This window comes from Triticum dicoccoides, chromosome 4A (assembly GCF_002162155.2).
Source record: "Triticum dicoccoides isolate Atlit2015 ecotype Zavitan chromosome 4A, WEW_v2.0, whole genome shotgun sequence".
NCBI classification, from domain to species: domain Eukaryota; kingdom Viridiplantae; phylum Streptophyta; class Magnoliopsida; order Poales; family Poaceae; genus Triticum; species Triticum dicoccoides.
This window is the reverse complement of record NC_041386.1, coordinates 262,143,822-262,160,101: the sequence shown is the minus strand read 5'-3', so window position 1 is coordinate 262,160,101 and position 16,280 is coordinate 262,143,822.

The window sequence follows — 16,280 nt, the reverse complement described above, 5'->3', positions numbered from 1 at the left end:
AGCTCGTCAAAGTTGACATTAGTTTAATATATTGGAATTGGAAAACCTTGTCAATTTTTGCTCATTGATGTTAGCCAGAAGACATGCATTTGATATTTTTGAGTGGGACGCCCTTTGTTGTGAGCAACGTCGATTGTTTTTTCCAATTCCTGTCTTCAGTTCAGAAGTAAATATTTACTCTACTGAGATGCATAGTCACATGAATGTTGACTTATGTAAGATATTTTAAGAATTTGTTCTGAATATTGTCTATGTAATGCCAGGCCTTGTGTTTGATTGCAAAGTTGAGCTTGAAATGTTGTGGCATGCGGCATCACGAGTTGTTCAATGTGCCTCCTGAGAATAATGCTTCGTATTGTTTTGCATGTTGATCTAATGCCAGTGATTTGCTTGTTAGGAAGATCATCCTCTTCTGTTGTTTCCGTACTTAAGAAGTTCATCGTCTTATGTCTCATTCATAGCCTATACGACAAGTCGGGTAGGTTAGACGTGAAACCATATGATCTTCCGACCAACTCATCATCTTAGGCCGTGATTGGATCGTCGTTTTCCAACCAAAACCGCTTGTAAAATTGACGCTTGTAAATAAAAGAAGATGGTCTCGGGCGAAGCGCTTGGTTGGTCGATTTTGACTAGTAAAATATACACTGGTCTCGCAAATTACACGCGTAACCCGCCGGTTTTACTTACAAACCTCGGGCCCTCGGTTTCATTACGCCTGTATTTTACGCGTTGTTTCTGATGACGAGTAAATTACACTTGTATCTTAATACAGGTGTGAAATAAACCAGAGCTCCCAAGCGCGGCCTTACCATTTCATGTCGTCTCAGTCTCTCGAAGGTGCTCATAGGTGTCCGATGATCCTGGCTTCCTGAATGAGCAGCGGGCGCTATATCAGACCATCCGTAGGGCCCGCGAGGCCCTCTTCGTCGTCCTTCAAGTTATTGTGCTCGCTGTGGCGCCGAGCATTGTTAACATGGTCAATGAACATGAGGATTCAGGAGATGACTTTATTTTGACTGGATGACAATACGGACCTACTAGGGCCATAGTCGTACGTACGCAAGTGCCTCCTTATTATGTACAACTATATTTTTTTACTCCTCCTGGTTTCCTGACATCATGGTCCCACACCATTGTCAACCTATGTAGTCATCATCAATATAAATGAGAGAATTGCACAAGGTGCGGCCGACAACTGGGACCAAGCAGCTCGAGTAGTATTTGTGGTTTTGAGGCGTGAGCACCGCAGAGTTTTTCTTGGCGATGTTTTCGTTGTTGTTCAGAGGAGAGCAGGGTATTAACTGGGCGGCATGTGGCCCGTCTAGCCCAGGACAGATATCCAGCCCAGATATTAATATTTTCAAGATGAAAATGGCTAGCCCAGCTATACGTTTTTTGAGGAATACCCAGGCAAGGTCAACTTGTTATTCTCCGCCCCGCTGGGCTGCAAATCTTTCCTAGGAGGGATGCATTAGGCTTAACAGGAAAATGGGCCTTCAAAAATAATGAATGGGATGTAATTATAAAAACTAGGCAGTAACCATATAAAAATGCACCAACACAAAATTAGTTCATAAAATATTATTTATGGATTTTCAAAATCTTAATTTTTAATTGTTGTACGCGCAATGTTTCGTTAGATTTTTACGTAATACAAATTTATATTTAATCAGACTAGAAATTTCGAAATAAAAATATTTCGGATGCCATCAAAATGTGGGAAATTTTATTGAATTCTGTCTTGAACGGTTGGTTGAAATTATTAATCGTTGTCCTAGCTAGAAAATGGGTTGTACTTTTAACAAACTGTAAATGGGCTATAGTAAATTCCATTAGAATTCAAAAATAAGCTATACATTTTTACAAATCGCAAATGGGCTATGAGTTCTCTGCCACACACTTGTGGGCCTACTAAGTTGATGCGTCCCCTAAATAAAGAAGTTGACGCGTATGCAAGGCTTTGTCAACATATTATAGTCAACACAAGGTTCTAGCAGTAGTGGCCGTTGGATGTCCATCCAACGAATGTTGTGCTTCTTCTTCAATCTCGGATATTCTAGCTTCACCCGCCCAAAAAAGGATTCCTCCCCCTGACACCTGGGGCGCACCATTTCGGAAGCTGACCTGTGGGCCTACTAAGTGGACGCGTACCAGGGGCTTTGTCAACTTAGTCAATATGAACGATTGTAGCTGCAGTGACCGTACGATGTCCATCCAACGGCCGTAGTGCTTCTTCAACCTCTGGTCTTCTTGCTCCAGCTGCCCAAAACAGCGCCGGTCGTGCCGCCTGCTCCTGCCTCTCGTGGCCGGCTGTGCTGCCCCAGAGGCCTCACCGCCCCCTACTACTCCCACCGCTGGCCAGGCCATCCCTCCACTCACCCACACCCCCTGTTATTCTGCGGCGACAGCAGCCTCACACCGCAGCCGAACCAGTGAACCCTCGTACTCCTCTCCACACGGGCTTCCACTGTCGCGTCTTCACCGGCTCCGCGTCATCCCCTTCCTAGGCCTCGCCGCTCGCCGTCGTCCACTGCCCTAGTGCTCTCGGTGCGGCATGGTCAACGTGGTCAAGGAACGACTTCCATCGGAAGAGTACTGTACATGGAGAGGCTGACAGCTGGGTCCACGGCGGCCGCAAGGAAGTGCCTCCTTATTACGTGCATAATAATTATTCCTCCACCTCACAGTAGGGACCCATCGGACGGGCCACCGTATTTCATGAAAAAACGTTTCCCCCTGACTGCTGGGACCCACCAGCTACATCTTCGCACGCAAGGAAGTGCGTCCGAGCAAAAAAACGATTCGCCCCCTGACAACTGGGACCCACCAGCTACATCTTCGCAGGCAAGGAAGTGCCTTACAGTCGAAGCCCACCTGGTCGAAGCATACGTAGCATTGTCATTCTGGTCGTGCATGTCTACGTACATATTGGTTCATGTAGAGGCGCGCATGTGTCGTAGGAGAGGCGCACACGTAGCATGTACACGTATGTACATCGGCCAGTCTGCAAGAAGGAAAATACGGCAGGGTCTCGAATGCCTACTCGCGCATACGTACGGCCAGGGTCATGTACATGGCTGGGTCGGAACGAAGAAACATCGTCATCGTCGTGTTCATGGGGAGCCAACCGGCTGGGTCGGAACGGAACAACTGATGGAAACGAGGCCTGGCGTACCGCAGAACGAATGAAACAGCCTTGTGTTCGACCAGCCACGATCGAAACGGGATCCTGTTCGTCGGGAGGTGTCTGGTGTACCGCAAAACGAAGGAAACGGACCTCCTACGGTCGAAACGGGGGTCCTATTGATCGGGAGGGGTGTGGCGTATCGCAAAACGGAGGAAACGGACTTGTGTTGGAGCGCTATGGTCGAAACAGGGGTCCTGTTCATCGGGAGGGGTGTGGCGTACCGCAAAACGGGACTCCACGAGATACTGTTCATCTCCACCGTAGACCCCCTCCAGCCTCCACGGGCAACTGTTCATCCACCGTCGATCTCCTCTAGCCTCCACCTGCGACTGTTCATCCATGGACTCCTGTTCATCCAGCCTCCACCGCGCGCTACTCCACCGGCTACTGTTCAACCAGCCCTCTCCATGGGCTCCTATTCAACCACCCCTCCACGGGCTACTGTTCATCCAGCCCTCCACCGTCTACTGTTCATCCAGCCCTCCACGGGGTGGTCCTGTTCATCCTGCCCAACACAGGGTCCTGTTCATCCAGCCCCAACCGGCTCGATCAATCGGGGTCCTGTTCATCCAGAGGCAACACCACGGGGTCCTGTTCATCCACCCCCACCGGGAACTGTTCATCTAAACCCCCCAGCAACACTCACTGTTCATCCAGAGGCAGCATCGATCGACTTCAGTTAGCAGCAGTAGCGAAGGAATCGCTCGATCGGGTTCAGTTAACAGCCATCGATCGATCGCTCGGGTTCAGTAACGCGTAGCCTGCAATGCAATCGCTCGGGTTCAGTTAGAGCCCAACGCATCGCTCGGGTTCAGTTAGAGCCAAACACCTCGCACCCACGCGCGTGTGTGTACGAGAGAAACACACATCGCTCGGCCCCGACCACCCACGGTAACCGGGAACACCCCGATATTTTCCTCGCCCTCCCTTCTACCACCGTTTTTCCGTCATGGACGGCCCAAAGAATGTCATGCAGTTGTGTCTCCGGCCCGCCCAAGACAAAAAGCCCATTTTCTGTCATGATTTTTTGTCATAGAAGTATGAGCCCACCACATCTATGATGTTACCGGGTTTTGTCACAATTATCGTCATAGAAGTGTCATAAGTATGACAGAAAAAAATTCGTTCGGCCCAAAATGTCACGGATGTGTCTTTTTTTTGTAGTGCATGCAGTTACATGTCTCGGTGCCACTGATTTGTTCCATTCGGTGCCACTCATATCAGCTGGGTATATATATCCCGCAGGCCCCCCACTACTGCAGGATGCTGCTAACGCGACGCTACAATCAGAGACCCTTCGAGGAAACTGTGTGTGATGCATTAATTGCAAACAATGATGTAAAAAACACATAAAAATGATATGAAATGTTTACGACGGTGGAGACATCAAACATGATTCAGATTAGAGTAGTGTGTGTGATGTGTGGCATACGGTTTAGTCCAATGAACTATTTGCGATGGCGAAGAACAATAGAAACGGGGAGACAGATGAAGTTGTGTGATATACGACATACAATTCACTCGTATGAACTATGTGTGATTAGTGAACACAACAGAAATAGTCACCCAGTTCAACGTGTGTGGGACATACGGCATACAGTTCACTCGGATGAACTATTTTCAATTTGGCAAGACAAAAGAAATGGTTTGACTTAACAAGATGTGTGTGATATGCAGCAAACATGTTCCTAATCAGAAATGTGTGTGAAGACCCATAATAACACAGACAGTTTCGGCTAACAAGCCGTGTGTGTTGTGGGCAAACGCTTGCTGGTAAACAATTGTCAGCGATTGATGAATTCATCACTGACGGGTTCTGTAGTATGGTCCGTGTGCGATGGCATTGCATAAAGAACAACAATATATGTACTTGTAAGATTTAAGGACTTGATTCCATAACCAAATTGAACATCCAATTACATAGGTGGCTAGTACACGCATGACCTTTGCACACATGAAAGTATATAGCAAAATGCCTAGAAAACTCAAATAACGTATAGAAAGCAAAACGAATGCTGAATAATTTCATATTTTTTAGGATGACACTCCTATAGTCGCATGTTGCCTCTATAAAGTAAATCAAGGTGAGAAGAGATAGCGTACATCATTTTGTGCAATGAGGGTATGTCAATACCACCTTGGATAGGCCTTTTCCTCGTAGGTCCCAAATGTTAGAATCCAATTCTGTCACGGCCATGCAGCCTTTGATTTGAAGAAGTATTATAACCTATTTGGTGTGCTAGCTCAAAATTAGTTTGTGGGTGCTGGCGGGTGCTAAGCACTTGGGTTCTGTAATTCACAGTGAGCTCAAGCAGTAGGCGAGAGTGGTGTTATTTCCCTAGGATTTGCTACAATATTTCTCTCTCAACTAAGGAAATGGCAAGCCATTTGCCTTGTTTGAAAAAATGACAGTCACAGCCGAGTTGAAAAGGGCAACAACATCTAAATCAAGCTTACAAATGGTACAAAAGCACAAGGATTAATTGTTCATCAAGTTTAGATAAAAGCCAAATTCAAAAGGGCAACAACATCTTACTCTAGTACTGTTTCCAGCAGTCACAACCAAATGGATCGGTTAGGTCAAGACAATGAATATCATGGGTCGTAATATTTACTAGATCATGTCCACAAGATGTTGTAAATACAAGCCAGCTGGCACATTGAGAAGCCCTTTTGTCCACGTGAAACTCCTTTTTTTGCTCTTCGACATACCCATCCATAAAAACCATGCTGCTGATAAACATAAGCATGATGGACAATAGTAACCTCGCATTCACCAGGAAGAAATTGACAAATCTAGTGTTTGCATGGTTGGCTACGTATCATTCCAGCATTATTTTCTTTAGTCAAATGTCATGATAACTAAGAAAATCCATGTGCTTATGAAATGATTGATTGGTTATAACTTCCTTACCCCGTCCTATTGCCTAAATAGACATGAAGATGGAAAACGGTTAAGGTCTAAAAAAAGAGTGTCGAAAGAGCAACAACTGAATGGTTAATTCTAATACACCATATACGGGCTTCCAGTGTGTGTTGCAACAAGCCAATAATCTAGTTCGGATCAAAAGTATTCATATTGATATATAAGATCTTGACATAATCCAACATCATTGATAGGCTATCGATGGAGAAACTCTTCATTGGCCACAGAACATAATATTAGTAAGAAAAGTGTACTCAAAAATGATATAGAACCTATGTGCACAAATGAAAAATGTAGCTTATGATTACAAGTGTAGATGATAATATACAATACTCAAAGAACTGTGGAGCCAAACACCATCTTGAAATGAGCACATAGATCATGTATTACACCCAAGGTCTCTAGTTTAGGCGTAGAGACAACAGTTGTAACAACCCGGATGTAACTTTCCATATTTGTAACTCCGATTCTTGCCATTTTCGGCAATGTGTTATGATATTCCATTCGTGGTTGGGTTTTTATCTTCCATTTTTTATTTTTTTCATGTCATGCTTTTTATATCATGTCATCATGTGCATCGCATTTGCATTCATGTTCATCTCATGCATCCGGTCATTTTCCCCGTTGTCCATTTCGCAATCCGACACTCCCACATGCACCCGGGGCACACCTCTTGTCTCTTTCCGTGAGCGGGAGAAAAACTTTCTCGGAATGGACCGATATTTGTCGAGTGGCCTTGGTACATCACCGATAGACTGCCTGTCAAATTTCGTAGCATATTTAGGTCGTTCGATGCCCCAACGGTTAATCGGGTAACCGCAAAAGCCTCTCTTGTGTTGCAGCCCAACACCCCTCCAAAACAGCCCAATAACCCACCTAGACACCCTCCATGCTCTCCATCGTTGGATCAGGATCGTGTGGGCGAAAACCGCACCTCATTTGGACCCTCCTAGCTCCCTCCACACAAATCGCGCCGCCGCCCCGCGCCAATCCCTGCCTGCCACGTCGCGCACCCGCGCCCACTTTGCCGCCCCTCCCACGCAGGCCCGCCGGGACCAGGCAGGCCCGCCCGGCCCATTCGCCGGAGCAGCCCCGCGTGAACGCGTCCGCCGCCCGCGCTGCGCTCCTCCTCCGGCGCCGCCCGAGTCAGCCGCCGCCCCGCCATCCTTCGCCGCACGCCCCCCGCACTGCCGTCCTCCGCTGGTGCCACCCGAGTCGGCCACCGCTCCGCCGTCCTTCACCGCACCGCACGCCAACCCTTGCCGGAGCGCCGCCCCGCCGCCTTCCGTCGCCGGCGTCGGCCTCGAGACGCCTCCCCTCGGCCAACCTCTAGCCACCAAGACCATAACTCCGGCCATCTCTCTAGCGAGCTACAGATCCGACCTCGGGAACTGTGCAAACCCTAGGTTGACCATGATTTTCTTTAGTCTTTTCCATCTTTGTTATTTTTATGCCATCTTCATCATGTCATATCTCATTGACCGTGGCTCCGAGTCATGCATATGATATGTCAAAATGTTTGACTCGTTAAGCTCTTCATGCTAGTGCATTTTGCATGCATGTTAGTATCCATATTGATGTCATTATCATCGTTGCAAGAGTGCTATAAAATGTTAACTGTTGGTTCTTAACAAAACTTGATGATTTGTCTTTTTTGTCGCATTTTGTGTGTGCATCCTATGAGCATGAGGTCTACATGTGCTTTGAACTACATCATGCCATCTTTACAGTGGTGCAAGTATTGTATTTTTGTGATCTATGTGGTGACTAGCACAAGCATGCAAAGTAGGCTCCATGGTGACTAGCACAAGCATTTAAGTCTTTTTCCTGCTATTATTTTGATGCCATGTAAACTTGTTGCTACCATAAGATCCATGCTTATTTTGAGATACTTGAGTAATGATGTTTTGAACATGTGGTTATGGTCTATCCATTAATGCCTCTGGTTGAAATTATGGAGTGCTCCAGCATGTCATTTTCTTGCTCTACTTTTGCTAAATAATGTTCCTGGCAGATTGTTAACATGATAATCAATATTTCCATGTGTTTTTCTAGTAATCCATGCGTCATATGAACTTGATATTGCCATGTTTAGCTTCATTAACATGTCTTCTTAGTGTTGGTATGCTTGTGTTTTCATTTATTGCTTTGTGGTGAGCGGCATGAGCTTGCAAAGTTACTATCATGAATCTGTTTCTGCCATGTCCTGAATTTCACTAAGTCTGAATCTGTTTATAAAACTTGCTATGTTTACATGGGTGCCATCATATCTTCTATGCCTTTTTGGACGATGTTTAGTAAGGGATTCTTATTCTATGCATTTAGTGGAAACATGCCATGCCTTTTTTGCCATGATATGTTCCTATAGCATGCTGTTTGCTTGCTCTAAACATTGCTTCCTGATGTTTTTGACATGTTAGTATTTTCACTAAGTCTGTCAAGCTGATATCTTTTGCACTTTTGCCATGCTTGTTTGAACCTGTTCTAGTGTGATTTAGCCGTAGCTCAGTGTTCATGTTTTCTCAAGCATCCCATGTACATTACTGCCATATGCTTTGTTGCTATGTTGGAGTGCAGTAGCTTAGTTTCTTGTTGCATTCTAAGTTCTATCATGCTGCTAATCGCAGTTTTGCACCATTCTTGTGTTGCTTGTCATTTGCAAATCATGCATCCGTTTCCGGTGATCCTTATATCGATTTGACCGAAATCACCTCATCTTTCCAATGGCATACTTGGTTTGCCAAGTTGATGCCTTGATCATTATTTCCCTTCCGGAGCACGCATATGCATTGCATATCACATCTTGCATATCATGCCATGTATTGCATCATGTTGCTTGTGCATTGCACCGTGATTGATTTTTGTTCCACAGCTTGTGTTCTTGCTTTGGGTAGAGCTAGGAGATGAGTACGTGAACGAGGAACCTGTTGAGTATGCTAACGAGGATCAAGCTTTCGACAACTCTTCGAACATTGCAGACAAGATGACCATACTCTCGATATCACTTCTATCTTTGCTTGCTAGTTGTTCATTCTATCGCTATGTCATGCTACCTACCACTTGTTATATCATGCCTCCCATATTTCCATGTCAAGCCTCTGACCCACCTTCCTAGCAAACTGTTCTTTCGCTATGTTACAGCTTTTGCTCAGCCCCTCTTATAGCATTGCTAGTTGCAGGTGAAGTTGAAGTTTGTTCCATGTTGGAATATGTATATGTTGGGATATCATATTATCTATTATTTAATTAATGCATCTATATACTTGGTAAAGGGTGGAAGGCTTGACCTTTTGCCTGGTGTTTTGTTCCACTCTTGCCGCCTTAGTTTCCGTCATACCGATGTTATGTTCCTTGATTTTGCGTTCCTTACGCGGTTGGCGTTATGGGACCCCCTTGACAGTTTGCTTTGAATAAAACTCCTCTAGCAAGGCCCAACCTTGGTTTTAACATTTTCCACCTAAGCCTTTTCCCTTTGGTTTTCACGAGCCGGAGGGTCATCTTTATTTTAACCCGCCCGGGCTAGTGCTCCTCTGAGTGTTGGTCCAACTGGGCGATCTCTGGCGCCCCCTGTGCAACCAGGGTCTATGCTAACCCGACGTCTTGCCCATCTGGTGTGCCCTGAGAATGAGATATGTGCGACTCCTATCGGGATTTGTTGGCCCATCGGGTGGCTTTGCTAGTCTTGTTTTACCATTGTCGAAATGTCTTGTAGCCGAGATTCTGAGACTGATCGGGTCTTTCTGGGAGAAGGAATATCCCTCGTTGACCATGAGAGCTTGTGATGGGCTAAGTTGGGACACCCCTATAGGGTATAAACTTTTGAGAGTCGTGCCCATAGTTATGTGGAAGATGGGAATTTGTTAATATCCGGTTGTGGATAACATGACACTTGACTTAATTAAAATGAATCAACTGCGTGTGTAGCCATGATGGTCTCTTTTCGGCGGAGTCCGGGAAGTGAACATGGTCTTGTGTTATGCTTGAACGTAAGGAGTTTCAGGATCACTTCATGGTCACTTATAGCTTTTCGACCGTTGCATAGCTTCTCACCTTACTCTCATTTGCATATGTTAGCCACCAAACTTGCTTAGCGCTTGCTGCAGCTCCACCTCATTACCACATACTACCCATAAGCTTAAATAGTGTTGATCTCGTGGGTGTGAGATTGCTGAGTCCTTGTGACTCATGGATACTTCCAAATACTTGCAGGTGCCGATGATACCAGTGAGGGTGATGCTACCAAACTCATGTCGGAGTTCGACGAGGACCTTGGTCGTTACTACGTTTCATTTCCTGATGATCGGCAATCTAGCATTTGGTGTTTATCTTCCTTTTTATGTTGGATTTGACTGTAGTAGGCGTTTTAGTGTATTTGGATGATGTATGAATTATTTATGTATTGTGTGACGTGGCGAGTGTAAGCCAACTCTTTATCCCTTTCTTATTCGGTACATGGGATTGCGTGAAGATTACCCCTCTTGCGACAAAACCACCATGCGGTTATGCCTCTAAGTCGTGCCTCGACACGTGGGAGATATACCCGCATCATGGGTGTTACAAGTTGGTAATCAAAGCCATCCCCGACTTAGGAGCCCCCCTGCTTAATTGAATCGCTGATGTTGTTGAGTCTAGAACAAAAAAATTGAGTCTTAGGATTATATATATCAGAGAGTAGGATTCTTTTACTCCTCAGTCCCTTCGTCGCTCTGGTGAGGTCTCCTGGCGTAGATGTTTTGACCTTCCTCTCCTCAAATTTCACGATTTTTTAGGATCACACGGGTATCTTGGAATCGTTCCGATATTCTTGTGACGAGAACATTGTGCTTGATGCCTCCTGGCATTTAGAGGTTGTGGTAGTGTCCCGGGGAGTTGAGCTCCGAGGTGTTGTCGTCACAATTTTATCATTGCAGTTCTAGAATACCTGAGTTCGCCGACATCGAAAATCTCTTTTATGTAGTTTTTGGTGAGATAACCTCAACGCCACCTAGTAATGGGGCGGGAGTTCGGGAGTATTGCCATAACTCGTATAATGGGTGCTTTTCGAAGGCTGAGGTACATGATTTTAGAAGGTTTCTTGGTTATGTGTTGAAGGATGGATATAGCTGGATGTAGGGATTGTTAGTTTGGGTTTGATATTATGCTTCCCCTGTATCCCCAACACCTGATTGCACAACCAGAAAGTTTCGGGAGTTTTATAGGTGGGAATTCAAGTAGCTCTAGTATTTCTTCTCACAGATATTTGGTTTGTGATTGGGTAATCCTTACCACTTATTTTCTCTAGCCGTACCTTATTGTTTCATTCATCAACCTTTATCTAAGTGGCTTCTCACCTTAATGGACGTGTGATGATTTACTTTGGAATTCATTTGTTCGTCCTTGTTTGAATGTTTATTGTGAAGACTATATGTTGCAATTTCTATCTGTTGATTCTGCTTAATTATCCGTCTATCAAGATTCTAACAGATGTCACCCTCTTCAGGATGGCTCCTCCAACGCATCTGAATCCGCATCGCAATGATGGGAGTCAGTCGAACCCTCCGCCTCCACCTCCGCCTCCGGAGGCATGGCAAGCTGTCATGGCAGCCACTAACGCCAACAGCCAGATGCTTTTGCAACTCTTGCAAGAGCGCAACCAAGGTCAAGGAAACCAAGGAAATGAAGGCCAAGGGAATTTCAACAATCAACCTCAGTTTGCTACCCTCAACCAGTTCCTCGCAAACCAGCCGAAATCTTTCAGCAACTGTGTCGAGGCCACAGACGCCGATGATTGGCTCGTGCACATCTGCAAGCATTTTGAATGTAGCAATGTCAGGCCTAAGGACTTTGTCAAGGTTGCTTTGTTTCAAGTCAAGGACCAAGCTGCTTTCCGCTGAGACTTCAAAGCTCATCATATTCCAACAAGTGTTGCTGAGAGCAAGCGTGAGGAGTTCCACAATCTCAAGCAAGGTAGCATGTCTGTGTACCAATACAATATCCAGTTTCAGAAACTTGCTCGCTTCGCTAAACAATATGTTCCTGATGAAAAGAGCATGATCTATCAATTCAGAGGTGGCCTCAGAGAAGATCTGCAGTTAGCTCTCGTGCTTCTTGATCCGACTGAGTTCGATCAATTCTATAACATGGCACTCAAGCAAGAAGCTGTTCAGCTCAAGTGTGAGGCTTCTAAGAAGAGAGTCAGGGACGCAGTTCAATCTTCTTCTTCATAACAAGTGGCAGCTAAGCAACAGATGTTCTGGCTTCCTCCTCCTCCGTTTCGCCATCCCTACCAGCAGAAGAGCAAAGGTGGCCATGGATCTTCCCACCCAACCCAGGCTATTAGAACAAATCTCAGTCTCAAGCTCCAAGGTCATGTGCTCCTTATCATCGTCCGCTCTCAGAGGTGACTTGCAACAAGTGTCAGCAGAAAGGGCACTATGCAAACAAGTGCCTCAACCAAAGGCGCCTTCCTCCTCCTCCTCCTGTGAGATCTTCTAGCAGTGCACTGGTCAAGCATTATTCCAAGTCTGCAAGTGTGAACATGATGAACGCAGCTCAGGCAGAGGATTTTTCAGTTGAATTCATTATTGATCTTGAGCCTGGCACGGAACCCGTTTGCAAGCGTCCTTACAAGCTTGGACCAAAGGAGTTGAAGGAATTGAAGAAACAACTTGATGAACAAGAGTGTATGGGTCTGATCAGACAGAGTTCATCCCCATGGGGTTGTGGTGTTCTTTTTGTCCACAAGAAGGATGGAACGGACCAACTCTACGTCGACTACCGTCCATTGAACAAGAAGACAATTAAGAACAAGTATCCACTTCCCAACATCAATGAGCTATTCGAGCAACTTAAAGTTTCCAAAGTATTCTCCAAGCTTGACCTCCGTATGGGTTATCATCAGATTACCATTCGTGAGGAAGATATCCCCAAGACAACATTCGAAACAAGCTATGGTTCTTATGAATATACTATCATGTCTTTCGGCCTTGTCAATGCTCCTCCAATGTTCTCTCGCATGATGAACTTCATATTCAACCCCTACACAAATTATTTCGTTCTAGTGTATCTCGATGATATCTTGGTCTTCTCCAAGAATAAGGAGGATCATGCCAAGCATTTGAGATTGGTGCTCAACAAGCTCAGAGAGCATCAATTCTATGCGAACTTTTCCAAATGTGAGTTTTGGCTTGATGAAGTTCTTTACCTTGGTCATATCATCTTCGCAAAGGGCATTGCTGTTAATCCCGAGAAGGTGTCTGCAATTGTGAATTGGGAACGTCCTCAGAATGTCAAGCAGCTCCACAGTTTTCTTGGACTTGCAAGCTATTACCGAAGATTTGTTGAGAATCTCTCAAAGATTGCAAAGCCTCTTGCCAACCTCCTTCAGAAGCATGTCAAGTATGTCTGAACGCATAAGTGTGACGTTGCTTTCAACACCCTCAAAGAGAAGCTAGTCTCAGCTCCTGTCTTGACTCCTCCTGATGAATGCAAGCCATTCGAAGTTTTTTGTGATGCCTCCTTGCAAGGTCTAGGAGCTGTGTTAATGCAAGAGAAGAAAATTGTGGCTTATACCTCTCATCAGTTGAAGCCCAACGAAAGGAACTACCTGATGTCTACTACACAACCTTTTCTTGTAGACGTTGTTGGGCCTTCAAGGGCAGAGGTTTGTAGGACAGTAGCAAATTTCCCTCAAGTCGATGACCTAAGGTTTATCAATCCGTGGGAGGCGTATGATGAAGATGGCCTCTCTCAAACAACCCTGCAACCAAATAACAAAGTGTCTCTTGTGTCCCCAACACACCCAATACAATGTTAAATTGTATAGGTGCACTAGTTCAGCAAAGAGATGATGATACAAGTGCAATATGGATAGTAGATAATGGTTTTTGTAATCTGAAAATATGAAAACAGCAAGGTAGCAAGTGGTAAAAGTGAGCACAAACAGTATTGCAATGCTAGGAAACAAGGCCTAGGGTTCATAGTTTCACTAGTGCAAGTTCTCTCAACAATAATAACATAATTGGATCATATAACTATCCCTCAACATGCAACAAAGAGTCACTCCAAAGTCATTAATAGCAGAGAAGAAACGAAGAGATTATTGTAGGGTACGAAACCACCTCAAAGTTATCCTTTCTGATTGATCTATTCAAGAGTCCGTAGTAAAATAACATGAAGCTATTCTTTCCGTTCAATCTATCCTAGAGTTCGTACTAAAATAACACCTTAAGACACAAATCAACCAAAACCCTAATGTCACCTAGATACTCCAATGTCACCTCAAGTATCTGTGGGTATGATTATACGATATGCATCACACAATCTCAGATTCATCTATTCAACCAACACAAAGAACTTCAAAGAGTGCCCCAAACTTTCTACCGGAGAGTCAAGACAAAAACATGTGCCAACCCCTATGCATAAGTTCACGAGGTCACGGAACTCGCAAGTTGATCACCAAAACATACATCAAGTGGATCACGTGATATCCCATTGTCACCACAGATAAGCACATGCAAGACATACATCAAGTGTTCTCAAATCCTTAAAGACTCAATCCAATAAGATAACTTCAAAGGGAAAACTCAATTCATCACAAGAGAGTAGAGGAGGAGAAACATCATCAGATCCAAATAATGATAAAGCTCGCGATACATCAAGATCGTGCCGACTCAAGAACACGAGAGATAGAGAGAGATCAAACACGTAGCTACTGATACATAACCTCAGCCCCGTAGGTGAACTACTCCCTCCTCGTCATGGAGAGCCCCGGGATGATGAAGATGGCCACCGGAGAGGGATTCCCCCCTCCGGCTGGGTGCCGGAACGGGTCTAGATTGGTGTTCAGTGGCTATGGAGGCTTTTGGCGGCGGAACTCCCGATCTATTCTGCTCCCGAAGGTTTCCAGGGCATATGGACCTATATAGGCGAAAGAAGTCGGTCAGGGGAGACACGAGGGGCCCACGAGGGTGGGGGCGCGCCCAGGGGTGCAAGCGCGCCTCCCTGCATCACGGACACCTTGAAGCTTCCCTGACGTCTACTCCAAGTGTCCTGGATTGCTTCCGTTACAAAAATAACTCTCCCGAAGGTTTCATTCCGTTTGGACTCCGTTTGATATTCCTTTTCTTCGAAACACTAAAATAGGCAAGAAAACAACAATTTGGGTTGGGCCTCCGGTTAATACATTAGTCCCAAAAGTAATATAAAAGTGTATAATAAAGCCCATAAACATCCGAAACAGATAATATAATAGCATGGAACAATAAAAAATTATAGATACGTTGGAGACGTATCAGCATCCCCAAGCATAATTCCTTCTCGTCCTCGAGTAGGTAAATGATAAAAATAGAATTTTTGATGTGGAATGCTACCTAACATATTTATTCATAGAATTCTCTTCATTGTGGCATGAATATTTAAATCCATAAGATTCAAGACAAAAGTTTAATATTGACATAAAAATAATAATACTTCAAGCATACTAACCAAGCAATTATGTCTTCTCAAAATAACATGGCCAAAAAAAGCTATCCCTACAAAATCATATAGTCTGGCTATGCTCTATCTTCATGACAGAAAATATTTAAATCATGCACAACCCCGATAAGCCAAGCAATTGTTTCATACTTTTGATGTTCTCAAACCTTTTCAATCTTCACGCGATACATGAGCGTGGGCCATGGACATAGCACTATAGGTGGAATAGAATGGTGGTTGTGGAGATGACAAAAAGGAGAAGATAGTCTCACATCAACCAGGCGTATCAACGGGCTATGGAGATGCCCATCAATAGATATCAATGTGAGTGAGTAGGGATTGCCATGCAACGGATGCACTAGAGCTATAAGTGTATGAAAGCTCAAAAAGAAACTAAGTGGGTGTGCATCCAACTCGCTTGCTCATGAAGACCTAGGGCATTTTGAGGAAGCCATCATTGGAATATACAAGGCAAGTTCTATAATGAAAGATTCCCACTAGTATATGAAAGTGACAACATAGGAGACTCTCTATCATGAAGATCATGGTGCTACTTTGAAGCACAAGTGTGGTAAAAGGATAGTAGCATTGCCCCTTCTCTCTTTTTCTCTCATTTTTTGTTTGGGCCTTCTCTTTTTTTGGCCTCTTTTTTTCTCTCTTTTTTCTCTTTTTTTCATCCGGAGTCTCATCCCGACTTGTGGGGGAATC